Below are 14,752 nucleotides of genomic sequence, written 5' to 3' on the forward strand. Positions count from 1 at the left end.
AGATAATGAGAGATATTGTGAGACTAGTCAAAGGGAAAAAAGAAACATTTGTTAAGGCTAGGAGGCTGGGAACACATGAAGCAAGTGTAGTATACAAGGAAATTAGAAAGAAAAGGAGTAAGAAGGATTAAAAGGGGTCACTCAGAATCATTGGCAGCAGGATTAAGGAAAATCCCAGGCTTTTTATATGTATATGAAGAGCAAGAGAAGACTTCTTACTGACAGAGAAGATCCCAGAGGACTGGAGAATAGCCAATGTTGTTCCTTTGTTTAAGAAGGGTAGCAAGAATAATCCAGGTAATGACAGGTCAGTGAGCCTTACATCAGTGGTAGAGACATTATTGGAGAGTATTCTTCAAGACAGGAATTACTCCCACTTGGAAATAAGTGAACGTATTAGCGACAGGCAACATGGGGAGGGGAGGTCGTATCTCACTAACTTGATTGAGTTTTCGAGGAAGTGATGAAGATGATTGATGAGAGTAGGGCAGTGGATGTTGGCTCCATAGACTTCAATAGAGCCTTTGAAGAGGTCTGCCATGGCAGACTGGTGCAGAAGGCAAAGTTGCATGGGATCAGATGTGAGCCGACAAAGTGGATACAGAACTGCCTTGGTCATAGAAGTGGAGATGTCGGCGTTGGACTGGGGAAAACACAGTTAGAAGTCTCACAATACCAGGTTAGAAGTCCAACAGGTTTATTTGGTAGCAAAAGCCACTAGCTTTTGGAGCTCCTTCATCAGATAAGTGGAAGTTCTGTTCACAAACAGGGCATATAAAGACACAAACTCAATTTACAAAATAATGGTTAGAATGAGAATCTTTACAGATAGTGAAGTCTTAAACATACAAGCAATGTGAGTGGAGACTGGGTTAAGTATAGGTTAAAGGAATGTGTATTGTCTCCAGCCAGGACAGTTAGTGAGATTTTGCAAGCCCAGGCAAGTTGTGAGCGTTACAGTTAGTGTGACATGAACTCAAGATCCCGGTTGACGCCATCCTTACGTGTGCAGAACTTGGCTATCAGTCTCTGCTCAGCGACTCTGCGTTGTCATGTGTCGTGAAGGCCGCCTTGGAGAACGCTTACCTGAAGATCAGAGGTCGAATGCCCGTGACCGCTGAAGTGTTCCCCAATAGGAAGAGAACAGTCTTGCCTGGTGATTGTTGAGTGGTGTTCATTCATCCATTGTCATAGCTTCTGCATGGTCTCCCCAGTGTACCATGCCTCAGGGCATCCTTTCCTGCAGTGTATCAGGTAGACAACATTGCAAGTCTATGTAACATGTGCCCGGTGGATGGTGTTTTCATGTAAGATGATGGTATCCTTGTCGATGATCTGGCACGTCTTGCAGAAGTTGCTGTGGCAGGATTGTGTAGTGTTGTGGTCACTGTTCTCCTGAAGGCTGGGTAGTTTGCTGCGGACAACAGGCTGTTTGAGGTTGTGTGGTTGTTTGAAGGTAAAAAGTGGGGGTTTGAGGATGGTCCTGGCAAGATGTTCGTCTTCATCAATGACATGTTGAAGGCTTCAGAGAAGATATTGTAGCTTCTCTGCTCTGGGGAAGTACTGGACAACGAAGGGTACGCTGTCTGCCGTGTCCCCCCCAGCTTTTGTCGCAACACTACGGACTTCCTACAGAAACTCAGCACACATGGAGCAGTTGAACCAGGAGCACTCCTCGTCACAATGGATATCTCGGCACTCTACATCAGCATCCTCATGACGATGACATTGCTGCAACTGCCTCAGTACTCAACACCGACAACTGACAATCTGCAGATGCAATTTTACAACTCATCCGCTTCATCCTGGAACACAATGTCTTCATCTTCATCAACCAGTACTTCATCCAGACACACGGAACAGTCATGGGGACCAAATTTGCACCTCAATATGCCAACATTTTCATGCACAGGTTCGAAAAAGACCTCTTCACCGCACAGGACCTTCAACCGATGCTACACACTACATACATCGATGACATTTTCTTCCTTTTGAACTTATGGTGAACATTCATGAAACAACTATACATTGACATCAACAAGTTCCATCCCATCATCAGACTCACCATGGACTACTCTCCGGAATCAGTCGCATTCTTGGACACACACATCTCCATCAAGGATGGTTACCTCAGTACTTCACTGTACCGCAAGCCCACGGACAACCTCATGGAGCTCCACTTCCACCCTAAACATGTTAAAGATGCCATCCCCTATGGACAAGCCCTCCATATACAGAGGATCTGCTCAGATGAAGAGGATCGCAACAGACACCTCCAGATGCTAAAAGATGCCCTCATAAGAACAGGATAGGGCGTTCGACTCATCCATTGACAGTTCTGTCGCGCCACAGCAAAAAACCGCACCGACTTCCTCAGAAGACAAACATAGACGCGGCGGACAGAGTGCCCCCCATTGTCCAGTACTTCCCCGGAGTGGAGAAACTACAACATCTTCTCTGGAGCCTTCAACATGTCATTGATGAAGACAAACATCTTGCCAAAGCCATCCCCACACCTCCACTTCTCGCCTTCAAACAACTGCACAACCTCAAACAGACCACTGAGGATACAACAGCAAACTACCCAGCCTTCAGGAGAACAGTGACCACGACACCACACAACCCTGCCACAGCAACCTCTGCAAGATGTGCCGGATCATCGACACAGATGCTATCATCTCATGTGAGAACACCATCCACCAGGTACACAGTCCATACACTTACAACTTGGCCAACATTGTCTACCTGATATGCTGCAGGAAAGGATGTCCCGAAGCATGGTACATTGGGGTGACCATACAGATGTTATGATAATGGATGAATGAACACCACTTGACAATCACCAGGCCTGTTGCGGTCGCAGGCATTCAGTCTCCAATCTTCGGGTAAAAGTTCTCCAAGGCGGCCTTCACAACACATGACAATGCACAGTCACTGAGCAGAAACTGATAGACAAGTTCTGCACACATGAGGACGGCCTCAACCGGGATCTTGGGTTCATGTCACATTATCTGTAACTCCCATGACTTGCCTGAACTTGCAAAATCTCACTAACTGTCCTGGCTAGAGACAATACACATCTCTTTAACCTGTGCTTAGCCCTCTCTCCACTCACATTGTCTTTACAGGAGTCAAGTCTTAAAAGTACAGACTCGCATTCCAACCATTATTTTGTACATTGAGTTTGTGTCTTTATATACCCTGTTTGTGAACAGAACTCCCACTCACCTGATGAAGGAGCAGCACTCCGAAAGCTAGCGGCTTTTGCTACCAAATAAACCTGTTGGACTTTAACCTGGTGTTGTGAGATTTCTTACTCGGTCATAGAAGACACAGCTTGGCAGTGGAAGGGTGCGTTTCTGAATGGAGGGCTGTGACAAGTGGTGTTCCTCAGGGATCAGTGCTGGGACCTTTGCTGTTTGTGCTATGTATAAATGATTTGGAAGAAAATGTAACTGGTTTGATTAGTAATTCTGCGGATGACACAAAGGTTAGTGGATTCACAGATAGCGATGAGGACCATCAGAGGATACAGCAGGATATAAATCGGTCGGAGACTTGAGAGATGGCAGATGAGTTTAATCCAGACAAACGTGCATTTTGGAAGATCTAATATGGATAGGGAATATACAATAAATAGCAGAACCCTTAAGAGTATTGACAGGCAAAGGGATCTAGGTGTATAGGTACACAGGTCACTCAAAGCGGCAACACAGGTGGAGAAGTTAGTCAAGAAGTATCCAGCACACTTGCCTTCATCAGCTGGGGCATTGAGTTTAAAAACTGGCAAGACATGATGCAGCTTTATAGAACCTTAGTTAGATTACACTTGGAATATAGTGTTCAATTCTCCTCTCCTCGTTCTCCCTACACACCCACCACCAGCCCCCCCTCCCTTGGTTTGTTCTCACTGGAATGACAGAGGTTGAGGGGGTGGCCTGATAGAAATCTACAAGATTATGGGGTGTATGGACAGAGTGGATAGTCAGAAGCTTTTTCCCAGGGTGGAAGAGACAATCACTAGGGGATACAGGTTTAAGGTGCGAGGGGCAAGGTTTAAAGGAGATATACGAGGCAAGCCTTTTACAGAGAGCGTGGTGGGTGCCTGGAACTCGCTGTCAGGGGAGGTAGTGGAAGCAGATATGACAGTGGCTTTTAAGGGGCATCTTGACAAATACATGAATAGGAGGGAAATAGAGGGATTATGGTCCCCGGAAGGGTAGAGGGATTTATTCAGTCAGGCAGCATGGTTGGTGCAGGCTTGGAGGGACGAAGGGCCTGTTCCTGTGCTGTAATTTTCTTAGTTCTTTGTTTCTTCCAGTGCGCTACGACCACGATTCCCACTGCCAAGGTTCTGCTCCAGTCCAAACGTAAATCTTATGTGCAAAAGTGCATTGATGCAATACAGACTGTGCAACAAGACACATTACGATCGACATGCTCACAGCCTTAGCCTCCTCCCAGCACCAGGCCAAATGTGGCCTGTAAATAGTAAGCAGATAATTAGAGGTTAGAATTCTTACTGCATACTTTTTATCAATGTTTACTAAGGAAGGGAATGCGCTCAAAATATCAGTTGAAGTGGCAATAGTCAACAACAAGGCTACACAACTCCAACAACGACATGGTAACTTCCAGTGGCAATCAGCAAGTATGCAATCGCAGTCACCTCATGCCAGTTTTTAGGGTGACACAGTGGTTAGCACTGCTGCCTCATCGCCAGGGACCTGGATTCGTTCCCCAACTTGGGTCATTGTCTGTGTGGAATCTGCACGTTTTCGTCATGTCTGCGTGGGTTTCCTCCAGGTGCTCCGGTTTCCTCCCACAGTCCAAATGGCGTGCTGGTTAAGTGCATTGGCCATGCTAAATTCTCTCTGTGAACCTGCACAGGCACCGGAGTGTGGCGGCTGGGGATTTTCTTGACTTGACCTAAGACCATCAGAGCATAACGCATAGGAGCAGAATTAGGCCACTTGGCCTATCGAGTCTGCTCCACCTTCAATCATAGCTGATATTTTTCTCATCCCTTTCTTCTGCCTCTTCCCCATAACCCCTAATCCCCTTATTTATCAACTCAACTCTCCATACCCACATTCATGCTGATCCCATTGGAGTTTCATGTGGTGGTCCCATGTCTGTACATCACACACTCGTCATGTCTCGTGAGCCCAGCAAAATGGACACAGTCCATAAACTAGTCTCCCCCACCTATTGATGTTATCACACACTCTGGGTATTTGAACAGGCCCAACACATGATATTGGGATTATTGTCACCACATAGACTATCTAAATTGACGAACATTGTTTCGTCTTTTCTGTTATTCCGTCCTATGACAGGTTGAACGAAGAGGTTGATGGACACACACTGCATTGTGCACCAAGTTACAAGAGCCCAATTTGTCTTTCATTGTCCACTCAAACCATTGTACACTGTTGAATAGCTAATATATTTCATACACATGTCTGTATATAGTTTTCACCTCATATCATATAGTTATATATTATGTAGTTACACCTCATATCATTGGAGCCCAAACTAATTGGGGAGGATGTGGACCAGGTCGACCTGTGACTACATTATGACGTGGTCACGTCAGGAGCATGCCAGATTTCCCCAGGACCTTGGACAGAACCCTCACTGAGCAGAAGGAGGCCCTTTGGCCCATTGAGCCTGCATTGACTCTCAGACAGAGCATCCCCCTCAGGCACTACCCCTGTGACCCTAAATGTTTACCCCCTAACATACACATTTTGGGACACTAAGGGGCAATTTAGCATGGCCAATCAACTAATCTGCACACCTTTGGACTATGGGAGGAAACTGGAGCACCTGGAGGAAACACATGCAGACATAGGCAGAACATGCAAGACAGTTTCTTACAGTTGCAGAGTTCACTAAATAAACCGACCGTTACTATTGTCTTTGTTACAGTCAGTGTTACAGCAAACCATAGAAAACTACAGTCCTTACACCTTTTCTTGATGAAAGATATCAATTTGCTATTTTTTGACCTTCTGACAACTCACTCATGCCTAGGGTGGATTTAAAGATTACCACAAAGCCTCCCACCATCTCCACCCCAACTTCCTTCAGCAACTTGTGATATAACTATCCCAATCAAGACACTTATCCACTCTAGACCTTTCCTGCACATTCTTCCTGTCATACTTCACCCCATCTATTACCCCTACCACCTCTACTTCAACTGATAATTTGTCAGCATTCCCTTCCTTAGTAAACATTGATAAAAAGTATGCAGTAAGAATTCTAACCTCTAATTACCTGCTTACTATTTACATGCTGATTGAATGTTTTTGGGTTCCCTTTTATAATGACTGCCCTTCGATTCTTAATCTCCCTCTTTACCAGTCTTATTTATTTTACTTCCCCTCTCACCTTATTTCACTTGGTTTGGTTCTTACCTGAAGAATCATCTGATATGCATCTTATACATCCTCTTCTTTGCTTCATCATATTCTTTACCTCCCATATCACTTAAAGAATTTGAATCTGTTACCTTTCACCCTTGTTGAAACTTTCCTAGCCTAACATTACATCCTTAAAGGTCACTAATACTCTCTTTACAGTTCTTCCTGTCAAAATATGGTTCCATCCTAGCTTGGCTAGATTTCTCTCATCCTTTTTGACATTAGTCTTCTTCCAATTTAGAAATTCTACTTTACATTCTTCTTGCTGTTTGCCATTTTTAATGATCACTCTTACCCAAGTGTTTCCAGATAAATACTTAGTCCCCTTGATCCACTAGATTCCCTAGCATCAAATTCAGCAGTGACTGAGATCATACTGGGCAAAAGGAGAGTTCCTGAACATTCTCCCGAAAGAATGGTCCTTGAATGGCAAATGACTTTCAAATGAATGAATGTCAAAATGCAACACCATGCATACAACAAGATGCAGACAGTCTTAGACCTTCAGAGACAGAATGATAGCCATCAGCCTTACATAGGACAGTCCCAAGGTGCTACTTGACCAACCAAATGACGTAGCATGGGTACACCACCTAAACTATATAATCAAACAAAATTCTAGAATTTGCAAGGAGAAATCTAACCAAATGTAACAAAACATTAAAGACTGCAACATACAAGGCTTTGACCTATCCCAGACTGGTGAATGAAGTGGATAAGAAGGCATGTGGTATACTTGTCTTTATTAGCCGAGACGTAAAGTCTAAGAGCAGGGAGGTTTTGCTGAAACTATATAAAACATAGTCCACAGCTAGAGTTCTAAAATCCATATTGCAGGAAGGATGTGATAACATTGGAAAGCGTGCTAAGGAGATTTAGCAGCATGCTACCTGGGATGGAGAGTTTTAGGTATGAAGTGAGATTGGGGTTGTTTTCCTTAGAGCAGAGGAGACAGAGGGGGAAACATGACTGAGATGTGTAAAATTATGAGGAGCATAGACAGACAGGAAAAAACGTTTTCCCTTGGTGGAGGGACACAATCACCAGGAAACCTAGATTAAAGGGCAGGTGGTTTAGAGGGGATGTGTGGAAAACTGTTTTCACCCAGATGATGGTGGAAGTTTGGAACTCTCTGCCTGAAAGGGGGTGGAGGGCAGCAGAGACCCTCATAATATTTCAAAAGTATTTAGATGTGCACTTGCGATGCCAAGGCATACAAGGCTATACATTGAAACATACATAGAAAATAGAACCAGGAGGAGGCCATTCAGCCCTTCAAGTCTGCTCCACCATTGATTATGATCATGGCCAATCATCAAATTCACTATCCTGATCCCACCTTCCCCCACATCCCTTGATCCCTTTAGCCTCAAGAGCTATACCTTGAAATCACACAAATATGGACCAGGTACAAGAAAGTAGCATTAGAATAGTCGCATGGTTTGTCTTTGACTGGTGCAGACAAAAAGCCCAATGACTCTGGGCTGCAATGGCTTGGGGCCCCAACCAAACCAACCTTGTTAACAAACTGGAAATAGCTCAAAGACAAGTTAGTCTTCAAAGAACATCCAGTGTTGCATCTATGCTGAATTACATGGAGTGGCCCACACTACAACAATGAAGACAGCTGAACAGGCTTACACTGTTCTGCAAAGCAGCTCACCACGAAGGATATACTATTGGCGCCCTAGCAAATATTAAAAAAGGGAAAACACCAAACAGTTTGAATCTATCCAAGCAAATTGAAACAGCTTCATTTCAAATACCATTACAGACTAGAATAACCTTCTCTCAGTAATAATTAATCAATTGAAAGTATATATGGAAAAGAGGAAATACAGCGATAATGTTGGCCAAGTACATTGCAAGGAAGTTGAGCTATCTCGGGACAATGATGCTGTTTTGCAATGTCCAGAAGCTATTCTGATAAACATTACAGCGCTCACAAAGGGTCATCTAGACTCAAAATGTTGGCTTTATTCTCTCCCCATGATATCATCAGGTCTGCTGAGATTTTTTCATAATTTTCTGTTTTTGTTTCAGAACTTGTCCCCCTTCTTAATTAATCAAGTCAATCTTCTGCATGTTTAAAGTTCCCCAATATCACCACTCTTGAATTCCCAGCAAATTTGTTCCTTGAAGGCAGACATGCTGGTAAAGTGGAGCGTGCGGCTCGTTACGTGGATTGAAATACATACTGATTTATTTAAATTGATGTCATGCCCATTTTCGCCAGTTCCTGATCGTTGCCATTTATGAGCCTTGGTAAAGTGCAAACCGGTGCAGAAGCAGGCACAGATCGTGCTACTTGTCTCAGGCCCCACTTTACCAAATTTTCTCACCCGTAAAAAGGCATAAAGCAATGGTAAAATCCCGGCATGGGACTCTATGACTCTAGCATGTGACACTGGAAGTAATCCATAGATTATTACCCTTGAGATCATACAAAGAACAAAAGAAAATTACAGCACTTCAATTACAGCAATTCGGCATTCCAAGCCTGCACTGACCATGCTGCCCAACTGAACTAAAAACCCCTCCCCTTCTGGGAACTATATCCCTCCATTCCTATCCTATTCATCTATTTGTCCACTGTCCCTTGAAAGTCTCTATCATATCTGCTTCCACTACCTTCCCCGGTAGCAAGCACCCACCACCCTCTGTGTAAAAAACTTGTCCTGTATATCTCCTCTAACTCTTTCCCCTCGCACCTTATATCTATGTCCCCTGGCAACTGACTCTTCCACCCTTGGAAAAAGCTTCTGACTATTCACTCTGTCCATATACCCCTCATAATCTTGCAGATTATTAGGTCATCCCTCAACCTCTGTTGTTCCACTGAGAACAAACCAAGTTTCTCCAACATACCTTTTAACTTCCTCCCTAGCTTCTGAAAATCTGACAGTAGGACTCAACAGCTGTTCTCTCTGCGTCATTGTTACTGAAGTGTACCAGATCTGACACATTCCCTCCCTTCTTAAGAATATTCTGCACTTTCTCTGTGATGTCTATTACTATGATGTGGGTATGCCGGCGTTGGACTGGCGTAAACACAGTAAAAAGTCTGACAACACCAGGTTTTAGTCCAACCTATTTATTTGATAATATACTCACAAGCTTTCGGGGTTAGCCCCTTCGTCAGGTGAATGGAGAGTTCTGGCCTCAGACAGAGCATATAAAGCACAGACAGTTTAGAGATTACTGATTAGAATGCGAATCCTTACACCTAACCTGCTGTTCAAGACCTGAAGTGGCTGATAATGTGAGTGGAAGGAGCACTGATCACAGTTTAAAGAGATGTGTGTTGTCTCCAGACAGTATAGTGAGTGAGGTTTTGCAAACCCAGGCAAGTCACGGGGGTTACAGATGTTCATGTCACACTATCTGTAACCTCCGTGACTTGCCTGGGTTTGCAAAACCTCACTCACTATACTGTCTGGAGACAATACACATCTCTTTAAAGTGTGATCAGTGCTCCTTCCACTCACATTATCAGCCACTTCAGGTCTTGAACAGCAGGTTAGGTGTAAGGATTCGCATTCTAATCAGTAATCTCTAAACTGTCTGTGCTTTATATGCTCTGTCTGAGGCCAGAACTCTCCATTCACCTGACGAAGGGGCTAACCCAGAAAGCTTGTGAGTATATTATCAAATAAATAGGTTGGACTAAAACCTGGTGTTGTCAGACTTTTTACTATGTCTATTACTAGGCAGATGACACAATATGTGAGACTCAGTTGCTATGGAATTGACTCTTTGCTGCAGAAGAAGGCTATTTGACCCATTGTAAGAACATAAGAACATAAGAAATAGGAGCAGGAGTAGGCCATCTAGCCCTTCGAGCCTGCCCCGCCATTCAATAAGATCATGGCTGATCTGAAGTGGATTAGTTCCACTTTCCCGTTTTCTCCCCATAATCCTTAATTCCATTGTCTATCAGAAACCTATCTACCCGTGACTTAAATATATTTAGCGAGGTAGCCTCCACCACTTCAACTGGCAGAGAATTCCAGAGATTCACCATCCTTTGAGTGAAGAAGTTCCTCCTCAACTCCGATCTAAACTGCAACCCTCCTTATCTTGAGGCTGTGCTCTCTAGTCCTGCTATCCTTTCTAAGTGGGAAGAATCTCTCCACCTCTACCCTATCTATCCCCTTCATTATCTTATATGTCTCTATAAGATCCCCCCTCAGCCTTCTAAACTCCAACGAGTACAGACCTAGTCTATTCAGTCTCTCTTCATAGTCCAACCGCCTCATCTCCAGTATCAGCCTAGTGAACCTTCTCTGCACTCCCTCCAAGGCCAATATATCCTTGTGCAAGTGCGGCAACCAAAACTGCACACAGTACTCCAGCTGCGGCCCCACCAGTACCCTGTACAGTTGCAGCAAGATCTCCCTGCTTTTATATTCTATCCCCCTTGCTATAAAGACCATCATTCCATTCGCCTTCTTGATCACCTGCTGCACCTGCAGACTGGGTTTTTGTGATTTGTGCACAAGGACCCTCAGGTCCCTCTGCACCGTAGCATGCTGCAGCTTTTCGCCTTTTAAATAATAATCCCTCCTACTATTATTTCTGCCAAAGTGGATAACCTCACACTTGCTAACATTATACTCCATCTGCCAGCTCCTCGCCCACTCACTCAGCATATCCCGATCTCTCTGCAGACTTTCCACACCCTCCATGCAATTTGCTTTTCCACTCATCTTCGTGTCATCAGCAAATTTCGTCACCCTACACTCAGCCCCCTACTCCAGATCATCTATGTAAATGGTAAACAGTTGAGGCCCCAGCACCGATCCCTGCGGCTCTCCACTGGTCACCAACTGCCAACCAGAATAGCACCCACTGATTCCAACTCTCTGCTTCCTATTAGACAGCCAATCCTCTATCCACGCTAACACCTTACCCCCAACTCCGTGCACCCTAACCTTTTGCAGCAACCTGTTGTGAGGCACCTTATCAGACGCCTTTTGGAAATCTAAAAACACCACATCCACCGGTTCCCCTCTGTCTACTGCACTAGTCACATCCTCATAGAAATCCAAAAAATTCATTAAACACGACTTCCCCTTAACGAATCCGTGCTGTGTCTGCTCGATAAGAACATAAGAACATAAGAAATAGGAGCAGGAGTAGGCCATCTAGCCCCTTGAGCCTGCCCCGCCATTCAATAAGATCATGGCTGATCTGTCGTGGCTCAGTTCCACATTCCCGCCCTCTCCCCATAACCCTTAATCCCCTTGCCTATCAAAAACCTATCAACCCGCGTCTTAAAAATATATAAAAATATTGAGCGAGGCCACCACTTCAACAGGCAGAGAATTCCAGAGATTCACCACCCTTTAAGTGAAGAAGTTCCTCCTCAACTCCGTTCTAAACCGCACCCCCCCTCCCTTTATCTTGAGGCTGTGCCCTCTAGTCCTACTGTCCTTTCTGAGTGGGAAGAGCCTCTCCACCTCTATCCTATCCATCCCATTCAACATCTTATATGTCTCAATGAGATCTCCCCACATTCTTCTAAACTCTAACGAGTACAAGCCTAGTTTATTCAGCCTTTCCTCATAGTTCAACCCCCTCAACTCCGGAATCAGCCTAGTAAACCTCCTCTGCACTCCCTCCAAGGCCAAAATATCCTTGCGTAAGTGCGGCGACCAAAACTGCACACAGTACTCCAGCTGCGGCCTCACCAGTGCCCTATACAGCTGCAGCAAGACCTCCCTCCTTTTATATTCAATCCCCCTCGCCATGAAGGCCAGCATCCCATTTGCCTTCTTGACCACCTGCTGCACCTGCAGGCTGGGTTTTTGCGACTCATGCACAAGGACCCTGAGGTCCCTCTGCACCGTCGCATGCTGCAGTTTTTCGCCACGTAAGTAATAGTCCTTCCTACCATTATTCCTACCAAAGTGGACCACCTCACACTTGCCAACATTAAATTCCATTTGCCATTTCCTGGCCCATTCGCCCAGCCTATCTAGATCCTTCTGCAGCCTCTCCACACCCTCCGCGCAATTTGCCGTTCCACCAATCTTGGTGTCATCAGCAAATTTCGACACCGTACACTCGGTTCCCTCCTCCGATCAAACCATTCCTTTCTAGGTGCCTCGCTATTCCTTCTTTGATGACGGATTCTAGCATTTTTCCAACTACAGATGTTAAACTAACCAGCCTATAATTCCCTGCCTTTTGTCTGCTACCTTTTTTAAACAGCGGCATAACATTAGCCGTTTTCCAATTTTCCGGCACTTCCTCGGAGTCCAGCGAATTTTGATAAATAATTACTAATTGTAATAATTACTAATTATTAATAAATAATTAATAATTGAGTCTGCACTGGCTCTCCAAACGAGCGACATGACTTAGTGCCATTCTCCTGCCTTTTTCCCAAACTCCTGCACACTGTTTCTACTCAAATAAACATTCAATGCCCTTTTGAATGCTTTGATTGAACCTGACTCCAACACACTTCCAGATAGTGAATTCCAGATGCAAACCATTTGCTGTGGGAAAAAGGTTTTTCTCACATCACATTTACTCCTTTTATAAATTCCATATGATCCTCTGTATTCCGAGTTACAAATCCACACGACTGTGTCTGACCTGAGCTAAACCATAGCTCATTTCTATTACAATACCTCATGCAAGCTGGAGATGAAGCCAGATGAGAAGCTGGAGAGGCCAAATTGTTTCTCAATGGCGACAATGCTGCTTTTGAAATAGGCACTATATAAGAGCTGGGCGCACTGTAGCATTCCGTGGCAGAAGACAAAGAGCTGCAAAGTGAAAAGGGAAAACTGTCAGAAAATCTGTTACCGTGCTCAGGAACAACTTCCAAAACTTCAAAAAAATCTTTAAATCTTCAGGAATCAATGCTGATAAAAATGACTCCAAGTGTAAATATGGTTACCTAAAAGGCGTTCTGATAGATGATGAATAGTTAGTCGGACTATTGCCAAAGCACAAATTTGGTTGGTGTCAAAACGCTGAAACATGTTTTGGGAATCAGAAATTTTCATTTGGTATATATTTCTTCTCATTCTGTACTTGAGAGTTGAGGATGTACAATATGTGTTCATGGCAGCACTCATAATATATCATAATACATTGGATTTTATTATACTGTTGCAAAGTTGGATAGAGTAATTGTAGATTGGTGTTTGTAAAATTATAAAACACTGGGGAGAAAGCATTTCATGGTCCCTTTACAGGTGGTGCTTTTCCTGCGCTTAGAGTTAAAAAAATGCAAGGACATGGGCGGCACGGTAGCACACTGGGTAGCACTGCTGCTTCACAGCTCCAGGGTCCTAGGTTTGATTCCTGGCTCGGGTCACTGTCTGTGTGGAGCTTGCACATTCTCCTCGTGTCTGCGTGGGTTTCCTCCGGGTACTCCGGTTTCCTCCCACAATCCAAAGATGTGTGGGTTAGGTTGATTGACCATGCTAAGAAATTGCCCCTTAGTGTCCAGGAATGTGTAGGTTAGAGGGATTAGTGGGTATAATATGTAGGGATATGGGGGTAGGGCCTGGGTGGGATTGTATTCGGTGCAGACTCGATGGGCCGAAGGACCTCTTTCTGCACTGTAGGGTTCTATGATTTATGAACTCCAAATGAACTGAATTGGTATCGAGAGGCCAAGCAGCAGTGTTACCAAGACAACAGGCTTTCAAATTTAGCCAGTTTGAATTAAGCACTTAGATACCAAAAACCTATTAAATTTAAATCGGATAGTTTTGATAATCTAGGACCAATCTTATTGTGGGAAATATTGATATGTCATTGCAAGTTTAAAAGAAGAGGGCAGTGGGACAAAAAGGAGAGAGCAATTGCCGCCTACCACAGCTCGCAGCACCATCTAGATAGCAAATCTACCAAAGAAAAAGAAGAAAGAAGTTCCAAGCAGAAGAATCAACAGAGACGACCCAGAATATTTCAGAAGACATAAAACCTGGTTGTAATTTAGAAAGTGACTAAATTCACTTTTTTGCTAATGAGTGGGAATTATATTTATTGGAACAGCATACCATTAGAATCTTGTTTCATTCAGTTTGGTAATAGTTTAGTAAAGTTATTTACTGTTAGTTAGATAAATAAATTGTTGCATTTTGATGTAGAGAGTGTGTCAGGGATTTATGTTGAATTTCACCACGAGGAGTTGATGAAGAGCAGATCACACCACTTCACACACTTTTTAGATTATGAGACGAGGTACCATCCCATCATTCTAGTCTTTACCAGCATCAAAGTGATGGAAGGCGCCATTTATAGTGCTATCAAGCGGCGCTTACAAAGCAAGACATGGTCACTTGAATCGGCTT

The 14,752-nt window shown here is 44.1% G+C and overlaps 1 protein-coding gene across 1 annotated transcript in view; it reads right to left on the reverse strand.

Annotated features, from left to right (window-relative positions):
- Positions 1–13,128, reverse strand: part of LOC145341392 (solute carrier organic anion transporter family member 2A1-like) — a 229,316-nt gene extending 216,188 nt beyond the window's left edge. The window contains exon 1 of the mRNA XM_080186332.1: positions 13,073–13,128. The gene's annotated coding sequence lies outside the window, so the exon portion shown is untranslated. The remainder of the gene's footprint in view (positions 1–13,072) is intronic.
- Positions 13,129–14,752: the final 1,624 nt, after the last annotated feature.

This window comes from Carcharhinus amblyrhynchos, chromosome 3 (assembly GCF_965287045.1).
Source record: "Carcharhinus amblyrhynchos chromosome 3, sCarAmb.v2.hapA, whole genome shotgun sequence".
Taxonomy (NCBI): domain Eukaryota; kingdom Metazoa; phylum Chordata; class Chondrichthyes; order Carcharhiniformes; family Carcharhinidae; genus Carcharhinus; species Carcharhinus amblyrhynchos.